This window comes from Galeopterus variegatus, unplaced genomic scaffold (genome assembly GCF_000696425.1).
Source record: "Galeopterus variegatus unplaced genomic scaffold, G_variegatus-3.0.2 Scaffold82, whole genome shotgun sequence".
NCBI classification, from domain to species: domain Eukaryota; kingdom Metazoa; phylum Chordata; class Mammalia; order Dermoptera; family Cynocephalidae; genus Galeopterus; species Galeopterus variegatus.
In genome coordinates, this window is record NW_007726193.1 from 37,165 (window position 1) to 58,461 (window position 21,297).

Sequence of the window (21,297 nt, forward strand, 5' to 3'; positions counted from 1 at the left end):
AGAGGGCGGCGCGCGGCGGACTCCGCGCCCGGGCACCGCACCGGGCCGCCTCCGGATCTGCCATTCTGCCCCGGCCCGGAAAACCCGGCGCCTTCCAGGCCCTTCGAAAGATGGATTCTGTTGACGTATCTGGCGGCCCTGGCGAGCCGGGTGGAAAGTTGGGTTTTGCCAGATCGCGCTGGGCTCCTCTTTGTGACGCTCGGCCAGCCCCGCATCCCCCCGGAGCCGGGTGAGTGTGCGTCGGCGCCCCGGGAGCCCGGGTGCCCTCAATGCCCAGACCGGGTGGCCGCACCAGCTCGGGCTTTCTGCCATGTTAGGCACCGAGCAGCGTTCTGGCTGCATTTTCGCGTGCGTTTCAGGGGCGCCTTTTGCTGCGGAGGGAGTTATTGCTTGTCCCCGCGTTGGCTTTTTCGGGGTTGGGGTTGTGCTCTGTGTGTTTGCTTGTTTGCCGTTTAAAGCCCGACTATTGTTCAGGAGAAGCTCCGCCTGGGTGGGGAAATGGCATCCCACCACAGTTGCTGGCGAGGGGTCGAAATGTTGCCAAACAGCTGCTGCTTTGTGTTTCCCTATCAGAAGTCCCTGGAGTAGGTTTGGGGCACGACGGATGGATGGATAGAGGGTTGGGGCACGGAGGAAGAAGGTGGCTGTGAAGGAGCGGATTGTCACCCACCCCATGGCACGCAGTCAGCCTCCCTTTCCGCCTGCCAAACTTTTATGAATATTCCTCTTCTGTCAAGAGGAAGCTTCATGAATTTAGCCCAGTTTTCCAAGGAAACGCAGCCCTGCTTTAACAATGGTTTGAGAACTTAATCAATGAGAAAGGCAGGGGAGGAGGAGGAGGAGGCGCTGGCACCATATCGGGGATGTGGCTGCTCCTTGCAGAGTCAGGTAGGAGAGAGGTGGGCAGGGCAGGGCGCAGCGCCTGGGTGGCTGCGTTCCCAGAACTGTTGGTAGCTTTACCTGTGCCCGCTGGTGCCAGCCACCGTCGTGCCCCCACCTCCTGGGCTGCTCAGAACCCGGCGACGGAGCTTGAGAGGCGGCTTACAGCAGTGCGCCGGCCGGCCCCCTCATCTGGCGTTTTTAAGGATGTGTAAATATTTTGCTGAGGATAAGTGACATCAACAGAATGATATTCCGCAGAGCCCGGGTGTGCAGCGATGATAAATAGATACGGCCAAACAAAGTTTTGATAACCGTGTATTCTCATGGCTCGCTCTGTTTCATTTGGGTCTTTGTTTTTGTTGGTTTAGCATTATCTCGCATCCTCTGGTGTGATCCCTTTATTTAGCTGATTCTTGGAAGCTTCTCTTTTGAACAGAGAGAAAAGCAGCCAGCGGGGAGAAAACAATTCTTAGCCTCGAATGCATCAGGCAAGGTTGGCTGTGCTTTTCCCAGGGAATCTTTCCCACTGGTTTCTAGATGTCTCTGTTTGCTCCTTTCGAGTCATCAGAATTGTTTGTTGGTAGACCAAGAGACTTCTGCTAAGTTTGGAAATGTGGTGTGGATGTGCCTTTGTTACAGGAGAGAGGTGGCGGTGTGGGAAGGGGACAGTAGGGAGGCTAGTGTGTGGGAGCCACTCACCAGCGGTATCTTGCTCCCACCCACTGTCTTTCCTGCACGTTTTCTTCTCAAAGGGGAACATGAGGAGCTATGCCACTTGCAGAAGCTGGGGGTGGGCTGGAAGGCACAGAAACATAAGCCTGGTGGCATCCCGGTTAGAAGCCCAAAGAAGCACACCTCCTCACACACATACACACACACACACTCAAACACTCAGTATCCTGCCAATGGGCACTCACTTCTCATCCTGACAGATGCCCACTGGAGGCATCCCTGAGGCGGCCCGGGCACCTTGAGCCAAGTCAGACTGGAACTTAGGGTACTGACTGCTTCGGCACCAGCTGAGGGGATCATTCAGCCACCCAGGGGGTTCCTTTATTATGCAAAGAAGCCCAGACCTCCAGCGATGAGCTTTGACCCAGGAAAACCTGCTCATCTCAGGAATAAATAAGAAAATCGTTTTCCAGGTGATGCCAATTGCTGCTGCGAGAACTTGGTCGGTGAGCAGTTGGGCAAGAACTGTAAAAGAAATATCAAAATCTTGTATCCAGAAAACAGAGCCACTGAGACAGGGCCATCTGAACTGCAGAGAAGAACAAGGGAAGGCTAGGAGGTGTGTGACGAGGTGTTGCCAGGAGTGCTCTAGCGTCAGCAGCCAAGGAGCTCTAGCTGTAATGACCCTGAAACTGAGGGTAGGACTGGCCTCCCAAATCCGCTGACCCAGAATGGAGATATTCTGTATGTGCAGATAGCCACGCACGGTGTGCTCCAAAGCCACAGTAAGAAAACAGCAAGTGTCTGTTCTCTGGCTCCTCCCCTAACCTTGGACTTTGGGGGAAGAGGGCAGTAGAGGGAAATAAATTAGGGAGGAAACTAGCATTTGTTGTTGCCCTCTGTCTGCCAGGCACTTCACATGTGGGAAAGCTCAGCCACCCTGTGATGGAAGCATTATTTTACAGATAAGGAATCTGAGACTCAAGAGAAATTTCCAGTTGTGAGTCCAATTCCAGACTTCAGTGCTTATGATTTAAAGGGGGCAAATGTCCCTTATCCCTGTTCCAAGTCTCATTTATTTCTCCCAAAGGCCAGAGTCCTCAGCCCCTCCCCCTTCACAAAATATGGTACCTAACTGGTATGTGTGTAGGGCAGGGGGAAGCCCACCAGTGAGGCACCCCAGTCACCCACAGTGCATGCTTATGTGCCAAGTAGATAGAGCCAAAATCGTCCCTAACTATTTCAGATGGAAAGATGTGCCTTTCCAGCTCGGAATCCCCAACACCCAACTGTTGCTTAATAAATGAGAGTTGAGTGACTAAATGACGGAGCTGACGGAGTGAATGGATGTAGGCAGGGAGCTGTAAATCACTGTCAAGGCAGACCCAGCAGGGAGAAATTGATATGTTTGGTTGGGGACTTGAAATTCCTGGCGTCATGCTCCAGTTTTAGCTCTTGGTAGTTCCATGCTGCAAGCCCTATTTTAATCCTTACAACATCCCTGTGAGATGGGCAGTATTATTCCCATCTTGTAGATGATGAAACTGAGGCTCAGACAGGTTAAGTAATTAGCCCAAGGTCCATTGTGGGATCAAAGGGTGGGTGAGGTATTTTTTTACTCATAACTGACTCAATAAACAAACACTCTCAATAAAAATGAGGAGGGGACTTGCTATGCAAATGCACCATCAAAGCAAGTTCCTTAGCCCCCTTCCAGCCAGACAATAACCTTTAACCTCCTAGAAATTCTGGAGCCACTGGGAGAGCCAGGACTTGAATCCATATATGAGGTGCTTTTGATTGTGCTGCCTCCCTGATCAGAATATGAGGGGGACCTCAGAGAACGAGGCTCTCCAGCGGGGGAGAGATGGCTAATTACACTTTTCCCATGCACAAAAAGCTTGTGTGGGATTGTGAATTAAGCTTGATTTGGGGATCAGGGTGACATCCTTGCTGTGCAGTTGGCAGCTCTTGTCTTTGGAGAATGCCTCTGATTACCACTTCTCCCTCCCACCTCATCGTCCACCCGGGTGCCCATCATCTCCTTCTCTCCAGACTCAAGGCCTCTCCTTCGTGGCTCGCAATTTTTGATGAGCCTCTTGAGTCTACCACCCCCTGTGTTCTGATGGCAGCTGGTGAGAGGGTGATTTTGGCGGCCACGTTAGTACTTCTGGATTTCACACATGACCCTCCTTCTCTCTCCAGCCAAGAACACATACACGTGCATGCACAGACACAGGCGCACATAATTTGATCATGTTTCTGTATCTGCCTCACCAAATTAGATTGCAAACGCAGAACTTTATTGAAAGAAGTACGTGACTTTGGTGATCTTCTGTCCCAGCCCCTGCCCTGAACAGACCAGAACACCTAAGATGGAGGTGGCCCCACCAGCCGATGCCTTGAGTAATGATCAAACTCATTGGCCTTCTCACAGTGTGGGGCAGCCCTCCCGATGGAGGCATGGTCTGTCTTCGTCCATTCGGGCTGCAACAACAAAATACCATAGACTGGGTGGCTTATAAATAACAGAAATTTGTTTCTCATAGTTCTAGAGGCTGGAAGTCCAAGATCAAGGTGCTAGCATATTTAGTGTCTGGTGAGGGCCTGCTCCCTGGTTCATAGATGGTGCCATCCCATTGCGTCCTCACATGGTGGAAGGTGCAGGGAAGCTCTGTGGGCTCTCTCTTATAAGGGCATTAATCCCGTTCGTGAGAGCTTAGCTCTCTAGATCTAATCACCTCCCAAAGGCCCAACCTCTTAATATCATCACCTTCGGGATGAAGATTTCAACATATGAATTCGGGGGAAGGGGGCCAGGGGGCAGGGAGGAGGACACAAACATTCAGACCATACATGGTCCCAGGGCCTTTCAGAAAAGCTCATTTTAATCTCCACATAGAGTTAGGGCTGGACTCCTAGAACATCCCAATCCTTGTAGTTCCTATTTCTGCTATAATTATTAGCTCTACCAATTCAATAACTCTAGAAGATTTTGGAGCATACCCCACTCACACCTATCACTCCTCTTCCCACAGCTTTTCGGTCTTTCATCATAGCACTGTCTAATAGAACTTTCTATGATGATGAAAATGTCCTATATCTGCACTGTGGCACAAAGTAACTGCTAGCCACATGTGGCTATGGAGCACTTGAAAGGTGGTCAGTCCAAATTAAGATATGCTATAAATATGACATATGCACTAGATTTCTAAGACTTACTACAAAAAAGAATGCAAAATAGCTGGTTAATAATTTTTATGTTGATAAGATGGTAAAATAATAAGATATTGAATGTATTGGTTAAATAAGATATAGTATTAAAATGAATGTAGCCTGTTTCTTTTAATTTTTTAAATGTGCTTGCTAGGAATTTAAAAATACATATATACATATTTCTATTAGACAATGCTGCTCTGGATGGAGCACACTAACCACCACCAACCTTGTGATGTCAACTTAGTAGCACTTCCAGATGTGTTGGGGACATAAACTCTGTGTCTTCTGTCTCGATGGCAGATGGGAGGCATGAGACTGACTCAGTAGCCAGAACAGTCTGGTGTCAGACGATTTTGATTTTCAGTAGCTAAGGTGCCATTTTGGGGGATCCCCATCCAGCCTAGCCAGGAGCATGTTTGCTCAGTCATGTTCTGTGAGGAATGCGGACTTCAGAAACCTAATGGTGAGAGCAAGGCAGTGATTTCCTTGACACCTGTTCTAGTAGCAGCTTAAAGTACTATCCCTCTCTGGGATTTGTGCTTGGAGAATAACGTCCCAGGTAGACACCCTTATGCTGAGAGTGGGTTATACGGGGCCAGGGCCAACCTTAAAGAAGAAAAGGGAGGAAAGAGGATGCACACAGGCATTTCCTGACATCTCAATGAGAACAAGAGCAAGGACATAAATCAAATTTCTGGGGATGGGGGGGCAGGTGCAGAATAAATGCAAGGAAAGCCAGTTTCACGCACCCGTAGTGCCGCAGATAAGGAAACCTAACCAAAGGCAAGTTCAGGGGGTGATGGGAGATGGATTTGGGCTGGCATTACAGCCAAGGCCTTGCATTCCTGGGCTCTTCCCTGGGCACTGGGCATGGCGTGAATAGACAGAAAGGGATGGGATAATGAACTTGGGACTGCGATGATTTATAGGTCAGGCGCCTGTGGCTCTCACTCCTGAGGGGGCTGCCCCCACGAGGGACCCTTGGCTGACCTTCTTGGACTCCTCGGAAGGAGCTGATTTTGTTTCCCATGGCAGAAGCAGACTGTTTACTGGAGCACAGGAAGAATCCGACATTCTGGCGAAAAATAATTCATTAACAGCCAGGGTATTACCAGTTCCCTGGAAAAGCTCCTCCAGCTGCACTGTAGCAACTGTTCTTTTTCAGCAGCAGAATTGGCCTCGCTGGCAGCCAAGACTGGGTGTGTTTGGGCGTTTTTGTTGTTGTTGTTATTTTTGCCTTTGTGTGTATGGCCACTTTTTGCCTTACAATTCAGAGAGAGGAACGGAGGCCTGGACGGGTCGAATCAGTGTAGCTGTCAGCCAGTCTTTCCTTCGTGGTTTAAGCCTGGAAGCTCTAGGCTGAATCCAGGGTTTTTCCTGACCAAAGCCCACCCCCAAGCTGGGGGCACTGCAGAGCCACATAGAATGTTCCAGAACTACAGGAATTTTAGGGAATCACAACACCTGCTCTTAAGACCCACTGAAAGCAATCGGCTGAAGGATTCTCCCCCCTTCCCCCACACACACTACCACACACACACCAGGCAGAAAGTCCTAGCCTGGCTGTGTGGAATTCTTTTGCTTACTATTAATTGGCACAGTGGGGCCAAAGTATGTGATTCATCATCCCAGTTTTGAGGGCATTTGGAAAGCCAGGCAAGCATAACCAAGAGAATGGGCTGCATGTTTTGCTCGCTAAAGAATGATTGAATCTACAGTAAATAAAACGGAATGGTTCAGGAAGCTTTTTGTGCTCTGGAAAAAATCTGCTTTAAAAAAAGGGTTTTGTCTACTTGTTTGTTTTTTAATGCCTCATGTTCAGAAGTGTATACCCAGCTAGCAAGAAATGGGAAAGAATGGCATTTCCTTGTTTTAGTTTTTTTAAAACTCTAATTGCAGGTTAAGTAAGATACAATGTATTGATTTTGGTTTCGTATGGAACATAAATAGATAATTTTATTTTACGAGATATTAATTTCCATCCATTTAGACTGCTGAAATATGCATTCGAAATGTACCGTACCTACCCTGACTACCATCGTAGTATTTCTTTAAGGTTCCTGGATTCAGATAGCGAACCTATTTCATTTATATGGAAAAGGAGTAAATACGTCTTTAGACAACATATATGTAAACCCACCTTAGATTTCAAAGAAAATGAGGCCTTTTCCCTTTGGTGACTGCCAAAATTATGAATACTGAAGGCCAAGCATATTTGGCTTTATCTGCAGCACGGTTTCTCCACCTTGTCCCTGTGGATGTTTAGGCCAGATCATGCTTCGGTGTGGGGGACTGTCCTGTGCACTGCAGAATGTTCAGCGGCATCCCTGGCCTTACCTGCTAGATGCCAGTAGCACCCTCCCCAACACACGCACACCCCAGACCTTGCCAAATGTCCCCTCTGGGACAAAATCACTCGGGTTGAGAATCACTGGTCTAGACCAAAATTTAATAAGTAATTTGTGGTTTGGGGAAAATTTAATTTGAAATAATAAAAGACACAATTTCCTCCTCTCTTATATATACAATTCATGGCGGTGATTAATTAACAGTTGGAACTGGGTCATGTGCCTGATTTAATTCCAAGGTTGGTGGAAGGATCTATAAGATTGTATAAGCACAGAGATTTTTTTCAAGGCACACAATTGAATAAGTCATAGGTAATTGGGGGACACATTGTAAGAGCTAGAAGCTTCTCTGGTTTTTCATAAAGAGAACAGGTTTATTCCTCCCTAATTTTTTTTTCATGTGCACCTGATTCCAGGCATGACTTCAAAGCCACCAGCCATCTTCCTCCACCCCGCCCCCTCCCCACTGTCATCTCTCCTGCAGCATCTTAAGCCCGAGCCAATTAATTTAGCCCTTTAGTGTACTTGTGAGAGCTCCGCTCGTAATATTGTGATAGACTCATTTCAGATTGTGGCAGCCCTTTTACCCACCACTAAATTCTATGTTTTCCAGTACTTCTGAGAGAGACTCAGTGCTGGGTAGATGGAACATTCTTTGCAGTTATTGGACATTCGAATTCAGGTGGCCCCCACCACCCCTCCGAGTTCAGTCTCTTCCTACACACATTTGTTGCCTTGCAGCAATTCTGCTTGGGAAAATCCTCCAGGCAGACATCATCAGAGCTCCTTCAGGCAGCCCGAACGTGGCAGTGCCTACAGGCAGCAACTACAGATGAAATGCTGCCACTGGGACAAGCCCTCAGCCATCTTCCTTCTGGTGGTCGCTTGAAAGGCTAGAAAGAAGGGTCATGTGTTACATAGGGAAGGTGTCATGGGGGTAAACCATGCCCGGTTCACACATGGAACTGGAACGGGCATCTGGGGGGCAGGAGGGGCAGGGTCACAGAGAAGTGGGTCACTCATTACACGGGGAAAGTGTACCCTGGTCAACCCTGTCCTGCCAGTCTCTCGGAGTGGGATGGGCATCGGGATGCTGGTACAGGGCAGGGGCAGGCGCTCGGTGCAGAGATCAGTGGAGGCTGCTTCATTTTGCAGCCGTCCAAGGCAGGCTGACCTTTTCCAAAGAGAGTGTGCAGGAGTTCAGAGTGTCGGTGCACGGGGATTCCCTTGCAGGCTTAGCCAGTGAGGAAGATAGAAAAATGAGCATTTAGGGGTTTGCCAGTCCAGCAATATACCTTCATTGGTGAATTCTAGCCTCGCTTGAAGGGTCATTTGAGTCTTCCTTGTCATTGTGAAGGGAGAGGCAATGAGCTGACAGGGAGCCGCAGTGTGCTGGGCCTGGGCAGATAAATAATTGATTTGCAGCACGTGACACTTGGTCATTCTAAGGTGCCAGCCCCTTGCAGGCCAGGATTTGGGTGATGGTTGCAACACTGGGAGAGGAAACAGAATCATAAATCTGGGCTTTGGAGGCCACTTTCATGCAGAGGCCACTAGGGCCACCACTGTGTGCTGCAGAAGCAAACAGACAAGTCCAAGTGGTATGTTGTTCCTCAAAATAATGGCAATGGAAATGGCTGTGAAAAACATTTAGACCCTTGTCATAAAAATGCAAACAGTCTTCCTGCTATAGGGAAAAGCTAAATAAACTCTATTGCAGCTGTATTAAGTAGAAACAGATTTGAAAATCGGGTGGTTTTTGGTTTTTTTTTTTTTTTTTTTTTTTTTTTTCTGAGACACTTATTTATAGCAGGTTGGGCAAAAGCTGCCACTATCTTTCGTGACTCCGGAAGAGTGTTTTCCAGATGGTCCTCGCTGTTTTTCTCTTTATTAAGCTTAGCTGAGCACAGCCTTGCTTGGAGAGGGTCATAGAAACCAGTGTTATTTTTTTCAGATTACAATGGCCATTGATTGGCTAACTAATCAATGGATGGGAATGGATTGAGCCTGTGCTGATGAATTTCCTTTTGCATTTTATAAATGCGAAAAAATGTCAAGGAAAGCTCAAAATAAGGGTGTTCCTTTGACTATATACATCAAAGCTTTGAAAACCATACAGGGCTGCCTTTCTTATTAATTTACACTTAAATTTTTTCCTAAAATAATGCTTTCCTCTTTGCTAAAACCCTGCCACATTATCATTTCCTTTCCAACATCTAAACAATGTCCAGATACATTTCAGATTGAGCAATTAGCTCTGGCTGCAATTTCCTTTTATGAAAAAAAAATCACTAATCCTCTAGACTAAATATGAAATTATTGAATGTGAAAATGTCAATATGAGACGATTTGTTCTAAGATCCTTTGTGGCTGATCACTGGCATTCTATGGAAGTTACAAAAGGCCAATTCTGCCCTGCCCTTCCATGGCGGATGCACCCACACCAGAAGCCTCAAGCTTTGTTTGTGCTGGGCAGCTGGATTTGCGGTCATCAGAGAGGAAGCTTACAGCCCAAACCACATGGGCAACCATCTTGGAATGTCACTTAAACCAATGGTCCCCACGGACCAGGCTTGCGGACCACTGCCTCTATGGGACAAGATTTCTGCCTGTTCACAGTAAAGTGGAAGAAAAGTTAAAATGCTATGAGTTTATTTTTTTGAAGCTAACCCTTTTTCCATTTTACAAAACTGCCCTTTATTCTAAAATGGTCTTTCCCACCTTTCTTGGTGTTAAAGTATCTTTTTTGACTGATCAAGGCAGTAGGTGGCATTTGTATTTTACCATCTTTATTTGACAAAGTCAAAGTTGGCCAATTCATACTGGATCCTCCATTTTTTAAAAAGTCACTCATCCATGACATTAGAAAGCCTGGGATTCACCCAGGAGGCCTGAGTAGATAGGGAAGGGGAGCCTTTGTTATGATTCCTAAACTGGGAAAACCAACCTGAGCAAGGGTCCTGGGGCTGCTGCCCTGAGTCCTTCACCCGACTCTTCTGATCCTGCACCCACAGAGAGCTGGCTTTGTCCAAAGCCATGTGAAGAATGGAGTTGCCTCTTCAGAGGAGCTTGAGGGGCAAAACTGGCCTCTTAAATACTAACGTCCAAGCATGCAGCCTCCGTGCTGAGAGCCTTGACCCTTTATCTCTGGATCCAATTTCCACGTCACTGCCAGTTCTCCTGGATTCAACCCCCTCTGTCTCTCCTCAGCCCTGTCCGTGGCTGCCATGAGCACAGGCCTCCAAACAGCTCCCCTGGGTGTGGCCCCAGTTTCCTCACTACTCTGCCCGATTCATGTCGTTGCTCCCCCAGTTGCTATTCCAGCTGCCTGCATCAGCTTCCTCTTGCTAAAGCACCCGTCTAGTCATGCCAGTCTAGCTCAAGAACATTCAGTGACTCCCTATTTCCTAATGAATTAGCATAAATCTCCAATATGAAGCGCTCTCTCCATTTTCCCAGCTCATTCTCCTCCTCCTGGAGCCCAGACTAGCCTTCAGTAGGGCATCAGAGGAGGGTGTCTCTGGGTTTCTAGGTTGTGCAAATTCTCTGGGCTGGGCTTTGTTCGTTTTCTTATATGGGGAGAGGTTTACAAGAAGGCTATGAGATCTCTTGGGCTTCTTCCTAGATGAAGAAAACTGGAGCCTTGAGTCTAATATAATGGATCATCCCAGGGAGTGTGGCATTAGTGGTTAAAAAGAAATGGGGAGAGGGATGGAGAAAGAGAGAGAGAGAGAAAGATAGAAAAAAAGAAAGATCCCCACACAAAATGAGGCTTTCTGGCTTCAGGAATTGTAGCCTTACTACAAGTCTCTTACTACTCCGGGTTACAATGCCACCGTTTTGGCCTGCCAGCAAATTGGTATTACTTTGGAATGGCCCTGCTGGCTTGTCCTGTTGAAAACAGAACCATTTATGCAAGCTCTGAAATTTGCACTTGAAATGTAGTAGAAGGAGTCCATCCAAGCCAATGCAGACTGCTCATTCCATTAGGAAACGTCTCCAATGACTGCTCATAAAATCATAAAAGCAACAATATTACCTGTCATTTGTCAAGCTCCTGCCATAGGCTGGACAGTTGTACCAGGTGATTTACATATATTATTTTATTTCCAGCTCCATACAAGGTAGGTGGGTATTATGAGCTCCATTTCACAGAGGAGGAATTGGGGAGCAGGGGGAGGCTCAGAGAGGATTAGTAACTTACACAAGGTCACACCACTTATAGGAGGTGGAAGTGGGTGGGATTCTATACAGTCTGGTTCAGTAGAACTTTCTGCAATGGTGGAAATGTCCTACACCGTCCACTATAGTAGCCACTAGCTGGGGGTAGCTATTGAGCTCTAGAAATGTGGCTAGTGTGGCTGAGGACTGGATTTTTAATTTTGTTGATTTTAAATTTCAATCGCCACACGTGGCTAGTAGCTACCGCATCACACAGCACAGCTCTAGACTAGGCCAGTTCCATGGTGCCATTCCGCCCCTCTGCCGTGTGCGTGATGTGTTCCCAAATGCATTCGTGTTAACCTGGGGCTCCTTGGGAGGGGATGGAGAGCCAGAGGCGGGGTTAAGGAAGAGGCATGGTCTCTAGGCATTGCCTGGCCACCCTGGTGATTTAGAGTGAGCCCAAGCAGAGGCCCATTTGCTGTCTGATCTGCTGTTCTCTGTAATTAAACGGGGGTGGGGTGGGGGAGAGAAAAGTAACTCAGGAAAAAAACAAGTGAAGCCAGTGAGACAGACAGATGATGAACCCCTCCCTCTCTTATTTCTTCACCCTAATTAAAGTCTTTGTCCATTTTGGAGGGCAAAAGCCACACGCTTCAGGGCAGGGCTGGAGGTGAGGGAGTGTGAGTGGCCAGAAGACAAGCAAAGGCCTGGAAAGGTCCCTGGAAAGGGGACTGTGACGTTGGCCACCTTGACTCTTGATCTCAATTTCAACAGTCCTGAGAATGTTTTTCGTGTTTAACAAAATACAGGTGGAAAGAAGTAGCTGAGGTTACTCATTAAAGTAGCTGGGAAGCTGTTTTTCTTATGAATATTTGTAATGTGGAATCATTTTTTTCTGAGTGTGCACAAATCTGTGTTTTCTCCCACAGAACTATGCTTTGTTCTTTCCTCTCTGTCTCTCCCTCTTTTTTTGTTGTTGTTGTTTTTTGGGGTTTTTGTTTTATGATTTGGGGGAGCAGAAATCATGTGTCTTTTTTTGTGGCTTGGTCTCAAACCAATATTCATTCTCTTCAGCCAGGCAGCACTTCCTAAAGCTCATTTTGATCACATTCTATGACAGTCCATCCTCGCTGGCTCCTGGCAGTGCACTCTAGGACTTAGATGCTGATACCACGTGGAATAAAAAAGTGCAAACATACAACTTTCCCCCAGTTTGTCTGTTTCCAAAAGCATGAACTCATGGCCTCTCTTCTGTTATTATAGGGGTTCTGGCCCCCTTAATCGGTGGTGAAATGTCAAATTCTTGTGCTTTCCTACTGCTTAGCTCTGTGCCATCTACCCACGAGAGCTTTATTGCCAAAGTCACCTTCCTGTCGTCAACTGAACCTGCGCTTGACTCCATCACAGACGTTTGGAACATGAAGCTCTTCGTTCACCATCCATATGGGATACTTCTTCGCTGCCTCAAATCTGTTGCTTTTCCCCTTTCTTTCTGTAGAGGACAATCACAAGTGCTCCAGCCTTATCTGTCATCCCTTTTTACCACTTCTGTGGCTGGGGGCGAAGGACTCCACGTTCTCCAAATCCAAGATGGAGCTGAAGCACCTGGCCAGGAATTTAATATATGTGCTTCCACCTAAACCACACCCTAATTTCTAGAAACAGCTATTTTCGTTTGCAGACGAGGAGATTGAGGTAGGTTCTGAGCGATGAGTAGAAAAGGTAGACAGGGCCCGGATCATAATGGATCTTGTTAGCCTTGATAAACAACTCGGATTTCATCTTGTGCAGTTTCAAGGAGGCCAGTGACTTTATCTAATTTATGTGTTTGGTCTTTTTCCCAGTGGAGAATGAACCTGGGGGGTGGGGGCTGGGGAAGTTTGGGGGAAAGAAGACCAAAAAGGCCTTGTTGCAGTAATCCAGGGAGAAAGACGAAAGAAGACCTGAAGCAGAGGAGTGATGGTGGCTGGAGAGGCAAATAGCTAGAATCGAAAAGGATTTAGGAGGCTGACCCAGTGGGACTTGGTAATGGCTGGTAGACAGAGTAAATTATAATGATGACAACCTGGTTTCTGGTTTTTTAGGCCTCATGGTGGGCCAGGGAACTCAGAAGAAGGGAGAGAGTGGGTACCTGTGCCCCACCCTCTCTTGCAGCCAGGGGTGGTGGCAGTCCAGGCCTAGGTGAGTGGTCAGAAAATCTCAGTGTGGCCCATATAATCTTCTGAGCCCCTAATTCTGAAGGAATGAAAACAAATGAATGGGTCAGAAGAGCCTTTTAAAACCACACTGGGAAAAAAAAAATCTGACAGACAGAGTCAACAGCCAGGAGCTCCTTCAGTCAGCAGCTTTAAATACACTGTACAAATACATACACTTTAAATAGGTCAGAATCTGGAAGCCGTGGGGGGACACGGGTAATCCTGCTGGTTCAAGCTTTGGCTGGGCCCAGCTAGGGAACAGAAGTTTGGCTGGTGGCCTGCCACTAGCATGACCACCTGTCTTGTCCTGGTTTGCCCGGCATTGAAACAGCTCCTGGGACGTAGGGCTTTCAGCTTTAAAACCTGAGCAGTCCTGGGCAAACCTCGACTGGTTGGTCACCCCACCTGCCAGGGGAGGCATTGCAACGTTGAAAGCTGAGCTGGTTGGGGCCAAAGCAGTGGAGACTCAGTTAAGCCTGGGGACTCGGTATGGGGATGCCACCCCAGAGCAAAAATGAGCTTGGGAATAGAGAAGGCAAAAACATATTCCAAGTCCTTTTGGATAGCTTCTCTGGTTCCGAATGAAATGCTCCTCTTAAAATAGGATCCTGAGAACTCCATTCTGCTGTCCTGGAAACTAGACGGTGCCATGTCCTGACCTTGTTATCTCACCCATCTGAGGTCTTGTCTGGACATTTCAGGTGAATGTCAGATGAGTGAACAAATCCTTTGGTCCTGCCGGAATCTGAGACTTGTAAGTCCTTAACTAGATGTGGGAATGAATATTTTAAATTAGGTCGTAGGTGAGGAAAAAAGTTTCTTTACACAATGCATTCCTACATCCTTAAAATTATCATTAGAAAAGACATTTTATCTTTTTTAGAAATGGCAAAATGCAGAATCATTTGCAGCAGTAGACCATTCAGATCTTAATTTGCAAAGCAACCGTAGCCCTCCATGATTCATAACTCTTTTGAAACCAAATTACAATTTTTTAAGTCTTCAAAAGCTTCCCTTCCCCACTCCCAACCCAACTACTTCTCTTGCAAAATAAACCTCAGTAAATAAGCAGACAGCACGTTGTGAATGGCAGAGACAGAAAAGCACTTGGAAGAGGAAGCTAATGAAAGGGATTTTCCTGTTCAGGAAATGCAGAGTGAGGTGACATGGTCATCTTAGGATGCCAGTGACAGAGAAAAGCACTCAGTGTCCATTTTTGTGGTGGCCTCTGAACTCTCAGCAGTAGAAATAAGGAGGGTGGTCTAAGAGGAGTTCAGTCGGGGGAAATAAAAGAGAAAGGGAGAAATACAAGAAAGTGTGAGACAGTAAAGGGGCAAGAAAGGCCTCAAATGGGACTTGGGTCTTTGGAAAGGGCCCCCAACAATACCCTGTCCTGAAACGAGTCTGAGAGCAAAAGTGAGCTTTGTCATCTATCTGTGCCCTTCTGCATCACTGTATGAGGAGTGGACAGCGGGTAGAGCAAAATTGCCCACAGTATATTCTTTCCCAGGCCTAAAGGACATGATGAGTGAAAGCTTAAATAATAGCATCAGCATTTTTAAAAGGTTTTCTATTTCACATACACTTTAAGGAGGTCAGGATTTTAAAGCAGTGGGCCAACATGCTTTATTCTTTTCTTGGTAATGTTTGATTTTTAAAGCCAGCTATGTGGATGGGAGAAGTCTTAAAGAGTATCCATCACAGATTCTTATCTTTGAATTTTTTGTCTAAAATCCTAACATGAATACAAAAAGTGCACGTTATTAAGTGTACAGCTGGAAGAATTTTCACAGACGGCACACCCGTGTCACCAGCACCCTGATGGATACGCACACCACACCAGCCCCCAGAAGCCCCTCACTCCTGTGCCCCCTTCATAACTGTCACCAACAGTAGCCACCATCTCCCAACAGCACAGATGAGTTGTGTCTCATACGGGAATTTTAAATCGTACCTTTGTGTGTGAGTGCCCCCAAAAAACTCATTGTAATTTTTTTTCTTTTTTTTTAGGAGAGTCAGGGTGGACAGGGAACAGACGTTTTGTGCTGGTTTCCTTTCCCTGGCTGCTCTGAGTTAAGCCTGTTAAACAGGAAGTTTCCAAGCTGGGTTCTTGCAGGTGTAGGGTTTGGGGCAGGCTGGTCTCTGCTGCCCAGGACAATGCCCAGGCTGCAAGCCAGTAACCAACTCTTGGCACCACATCTGTCAAAGACAGCCGCCAAGCTTGCCTTATCTACCTTACGAAAGCCTCTGTCGGATCTTACAAAGACACATGTCCAGAAGCACTGAGGACGGGACAACAAAATGGCCGAGAGTCCCTTGAACGTATTGGCCTGCTGGAACGTCAGGCCAGGCACAGCCACTCAAACAGCAGATCTAATGTGGACATTTCTCTCCAACTCCCAGATGAGAGTAAGACTGATGAATTTCACTTCCTCATAGATTTCGTCATATTTTTAGATGTGCTTTCTGCCCCCTCTTCTTTTTGCTGCAGGAGGCAAATAGTAGGAAGGCGGGAATAAAGCTACAGAACATACATCGTAACGTGTCTGGAGCGGCATCAGCAAAGGACTTATTTGTTCTCCTGGGCTGTGGAGTGCTGAGTGATTGAATGCTCGCCAAGCTGTCAGTTTTATGAAACAAATTCCCTAACCCCCTTGGCCCAGAGCTTTGCTTAGCCTGAGATGGAAAAGAAATAACTTTTAATAGAAAACTCATTGCTAAAATCTAAGATAAGATTTCAGAGTTACTTCTCTCCTAAGAATAAAATGAAATATTGAAGAAAGCATTTGATGGGGGACTCTTAGGGAACCTTATTTCTCAGTTCTTGGTTAACAAACTATGTTAATAAAAATATTTAGACTTTTGTGATGCATAATGCATTTTTATTCCTAGTGAGCTGGCCTGTTTGTATACACAGATGTTTCCTGTGGTCCTTCTATCATCGCTTCTATTTTTTCTGAAACAATATTTCTAGCAGGAAACAGAATCTTATGTTAAGAACCTAAGCCCTTTACAGACCCTGTTAGTTTGAGTGAGGATATTTTCATTTCTTGATTTAATACTTGGGGAGCAGGGTGGGAATCTTCTTTTATTCAAGAACGTGGAAAATACTTTTAATAAAAAGCTAATGCAAATGAATCCACTATATGGAAACATCAGACAATTCTGCTTTGGCTTCTAGATTAGACCTGACTGATTTATCCAGGCACATTCACTGCTGAAGGGCTGGATGGCTTTTCTGTCTCCTTTCTCGCTGTCAAAGCCGCCGTGAGTAATGCCTGCTCTTTCATACAAACCTTAGGTGTGTTCAACTGGGTTTTACAGATTTTCCAGAGCATTGTTCTCATAGAGTTGCAGTTTCCTTTCCAGCGCCAGGAGCACTGTGGCGACACAGCTCGCCAGCTCAGTTTCTTTGCCACTCTTAGAAACACATGGAAATAAATTCAAAATAAAATCCACAGGCAAGTGTGCTAAAGAAGGAAATGAGGTTTTACACACCAGCACTTTTGGAAAAAAAAAAAAAAAACAAGATGAACCTGTCTTAATTGAAAAATGGCACAATGCCCTAATGAAAAATCAAGCTTCAGGATTTGGTCCCTAATATCTCAGTGATGAGGGTGTATTTCCTCCTGCGGCTGCCCCTGTGAGTGAATTCTGAAATACTCAGGCGCTGTGTTGAAATAAGACACCATTCGGTGTTGCTATAGGAGTGAGGCATCGCCCTGTCTGGCTGACTCGCCAGTCACTGCCTAAATGCCAGGAGAGGAAGGGATGGAGCACAAGGAAGTCTCCTTTCTGCTTCTTTGGAGTTTTATTTTCTTCCCCTTTTTAGTAAATTTTGTTTTTCTGTGATCATAAAGGTAAGATATACTATTGTTTTAAATTTACAAAAAAGTTTTTAGGAATTACAAAGAAGAGAATAAATATCATTCATAATCCTACCACCCAGAGACTGGCACTACCAACATTTTGGGGTCATGCCCTCAGAGCCTTTGTTCCCTATATGTCTATCCTTTATCTTCTCCAGGAGTTTGGAAGGGATATACCACCATTCAGTCTTTTTGTGCTTACACTGATTTTTTTCACAACTCTGTTCATATACGTTTCGCTAATCAGCAACGTCAAGAATGAAAAGGAATCTACTTTATTACCTCTCATATGTGACAAAAAAATTTAGCCTATTTATTTTCCTTCTTCCCCTGCCGATCCCCCAGTCCTGTTTAATGCTGTATCCCCCCAGCACCTAGAACAGTGCCTGGCACCTAGCAGTAGCTCAGTAAATACTGTTGAGTCAATGAATGAATGACAACAGCTTATCCTCATATTACTTCCAGGAGGTGAGCAATGGCTCCTGAGGCCGACATCTTTCCACCATCCTTTGCTGCCTCTCCCTAGCAGGAGGATTGAGCCATAGGTCCCCCCTGCTGTCTGCTGGGTCTGCTCCCCCTGATTTTCCATGGGGGGACAGGACGGTGAGGGGCGGCAATGGAAAGAGCCCAGTCTTTGGAGTCAAACAGATTGAATTCCCAAGTCAACTACTATAATACTCGGACAAGTGTCTTAATCTCTCTGGGCCTCAGTGATGCTATCTGTACAATGGGTGCCAGTGATACCTGTCTGGCAGGGTGAGTGACAAGTATGCACGATGCCTGGCACACAGAAGGACCCACTGTCTGCAGCTACTAGTATTTTTCCCACTCTCTCTCCAATGACAGCATAAATAAAGAGCCCTTGGGACCCTGGAGCATTGCCTTTCCTCATTTCCAGTCATTTCATGTAATGAGCATAGGAGGATTTCTGATGAATTACTTTGTGCTTTGGTGCCAGATAAATCACAGAAATAGCAAAGAATTGAGTGGCCTTTATAATAATCTGATTCTTGTGCTTCCAATGCCATTGCACGTGCTTCCTCTGCAGCAGGTGTCCTGCTGCATTGTCATTGTGTGTTCACATAGCTGCCTCCCCCATGAGACAGGGAATGTGCCTTCCGTCTTGTAATCCTTGACCCAGGACCCAAGTAATTGAGGAGTCACTCAAAATATACTGATTGAATGGATGGGATAGAATGAATGAATGAATGAATGAATGAATAGTATCATATTGTACACATCTTGCCCCTATCTCAACCACGCCTGTGGACTTTCTGCAATCTGCTGATGACAAAAGGATGAACCAAACTGTAGAATTAAGTCTTTAGCCTTCTGAATCTATAATGTAAGCCTATGATAGACAAGTAAGTATTGGTTCTGCAAAGTGTCACCTTAAGGAAAACAATGATGTTTGTCCTTAGTTGCCATGATGAAGTCCATGGATTCATTGGTTCTTTAGCAGAGAAGGAATGCCAACGTATGCACAGTACAGTTTCTTGTCTGCAGCTTTTAATTTGAGTTATATGTGTGTTGGCATCTCTTTCACACAGAATCTGATGAGCTGGCATTTATTTTTGACAGCATCTCAAATCTTGTGAAAGTCAGAGCTGAGGGCTGGCGTTGTTTTTTAGTAATATCTCAGATGGTGGCAGGACAACCTTGATAATAAAAAAGAGAGGCTTAAAAAGATGTCCTTTTAGAGTTCTTCCAAGAAAAACTAAAAGTTCAGCAAAAAAAGAGTTTCTGAACTTCCCAGAGCAAAGCCTTCCTTGAGCATCAGCTTTTTGCAGACTGGACACAAATAAACACATACAAACGCTCAGAGTCATTGTGATATGTTTCCTTCTCTAATTCTCTGTGGCAGCGATTGCTGGTTAGGCCCCCAAACCTGTTTTGTTCAACTTCCTAGGCCCCCAGCTAGACTACATTTCCCAGCCTCCTTTGCAGTTGTATGTGTGACCACGTGCCTGAGTTCTGGCCAACAGGATGTGAGTGGAAATGACATTGCACTTCAGGTCCAACCATAAAAGCTTTCTAGGTTTTCCTTCAAGCTTTTTTCTTATCCACTGGCTGTCTGGGATGAAGGGAAGCCCCAGGGTCACCTTGGCAGCCACAGTTAAAGATGGCAGAGCCTTCTCTGCCTAGGGAGGATCACTGCATGGAACAGAACTGCCTGCTCTGGAGCCCTTACCCAGGACTGTTAATAAACAAGCAGAAAGCTTCCATTACTGAGTCGTTACAAGTCTGGAGCTATTTGTTAGGCAGCTTAACCTCCCTTAACTAAGTCATACTCCTTAATTTTTTTAAAAAATGTAGCTGACAGTTTTCAAAGGCCTTGTTTTTGCCAGGAATTGTTTATGTTAATAACAATTCTTGCAATAGCCCTCATTTTACAGCTATAGATACAACTCCAAGTGGACAGGGGGTGAGTATTTTGCCTAACCAGGGTCGCCCCAAGGTTGGCACAGAGGGTAGCACTTAGTAGGCTCTCGGTGAGGCTTGTTGATGATGGAGGAAAGGAAGCTTCAACAAGGCAAAATCACATGCGAGAAAATGCTGGACTCACTATCTAATCCCGGTCTGCCTGGCTTCAAGGTCCAACTGCCTCTGAGTATCAGTAACCCAAGACTTTAAAAAGAATGGGTGGGGAACCAGCGATGCGCATTTCAAAAAATGTTTTAGTCTCTTATCCTGTATTTCTTTTTTTTTTTTTTTTTTGTCTTTTGTCCTTTTTCCGTGTCCGGCAACGGATCGCAACCCTCAGTGTCGCCCCCGTACCGGACCGGGGACCGGCAACGGGATCGCAAGCCTCGGTGTTGCTCCCGCGCCTCGCTCAGCCAGTGAGCGGGAGCCGGTCTGTATGTGGGATCCGAACCCTCGGACGGGAGCGCCACCACGCTTCCCAAGCGGCGCACTATCCAGTGCGCCACCGGGCCGGCCCTTATCCTGTATTTCTGATTGGAAAAAGAAACATTATAAAATGAAAACATAGACATCTAAAACAAAGAAATGAACAACCTTTTGTAATCTTTCAGAGAAAACATAGTACATGCTTGGTTTTATTCTTTAAGTTCTTAACACACACACACTCTCAACAAAAATTAGTTCATGTTATATATATAGAAAAATCTATGTTCTCTCCGAACACGTGACTTTTTCACTTATTTTTCTCTTAAATAACTTCCTTGGTCATGTTTCCATGTCAGGACATACCAATCTGTGTCATCCTTTGCAACAGTTAGGTAATAATCTGTGATAACTAATTCCCTTTGGTTGACATTTAGGTTGTTACCAGTCTCTATAACACAAAAGAACTGTGATAAACATGCTTGTGCATATATCTTTGGGGTAGATTCCTAAGAGGGAAATTATGGGCACAGATGGGCATTTTTCACTGTCTTTCACGTGTGGAGACCTATTTCTGATGAAGGTGCAGATGGTCAGCAGATATTGAAATGGATTCAATGGATTTAGTTCTTCAAGTTAAGGTAACAAAGAACAGCAGAATAAAGGGTTTCCAGAATATCAGAAGGCCGCAGCTATGCTCCAAGCCCGTGGCAAAGACTAACAGGGAGGAGGCCCTGGCATCCCAAATGGAGAGGGTGGCACCTTCCGGCTGTTGGTTGGCTGGTTTTCCTGCGTCCTCCTGCCAATGCGATCAGTGTTGTCTGGAAGGTCAAGTCTGATCTGGGCTCAGGAAAGACATTGTTCTGCACTAAGAAGTAAAGCAAGCCTCCTTACAGAGAAAGGGACAGTGGTCAGTGGGACAGAGGGGGAGGAGGAGGGTGTGTAGATGTCGCTGCAAGGTTCCTGCTGGGGCTGAAGCTGAAGGCTGTGGGACACTCACTCCTCAGAACCAGGCGTAAACCTGATGTGCCTGGACAGCTTTCGGGGTGAGCAGCAGCCCCAGGCAGATGTTTTTGCAGGCACAGCTGTGAATGCTCT

At 46.1% G+C, this 21,297-nt stretch overlaps 1 protein-coding gene across 1 annotated transcript in view; it reads left to right on the top strand.

The window, feature by feature from the left end:
- Window positions 1–168: 168 nt before the first annotated feature.
- The window catches only part of RAI2 (retinoic acid induced 2), a 58,704-nt gene continuing 37,575 nt past the window's right edge, over window positions 169–21,297 (top strand). The window contains exon 1 of the mRNA XM_008579810.1: window positions 169–229. The gene's annotated coding sequence lies outside the window, so the exon portion shown is untranslated. The remainder of the gene's footprint in view (window positions 230–21,297) is intronic.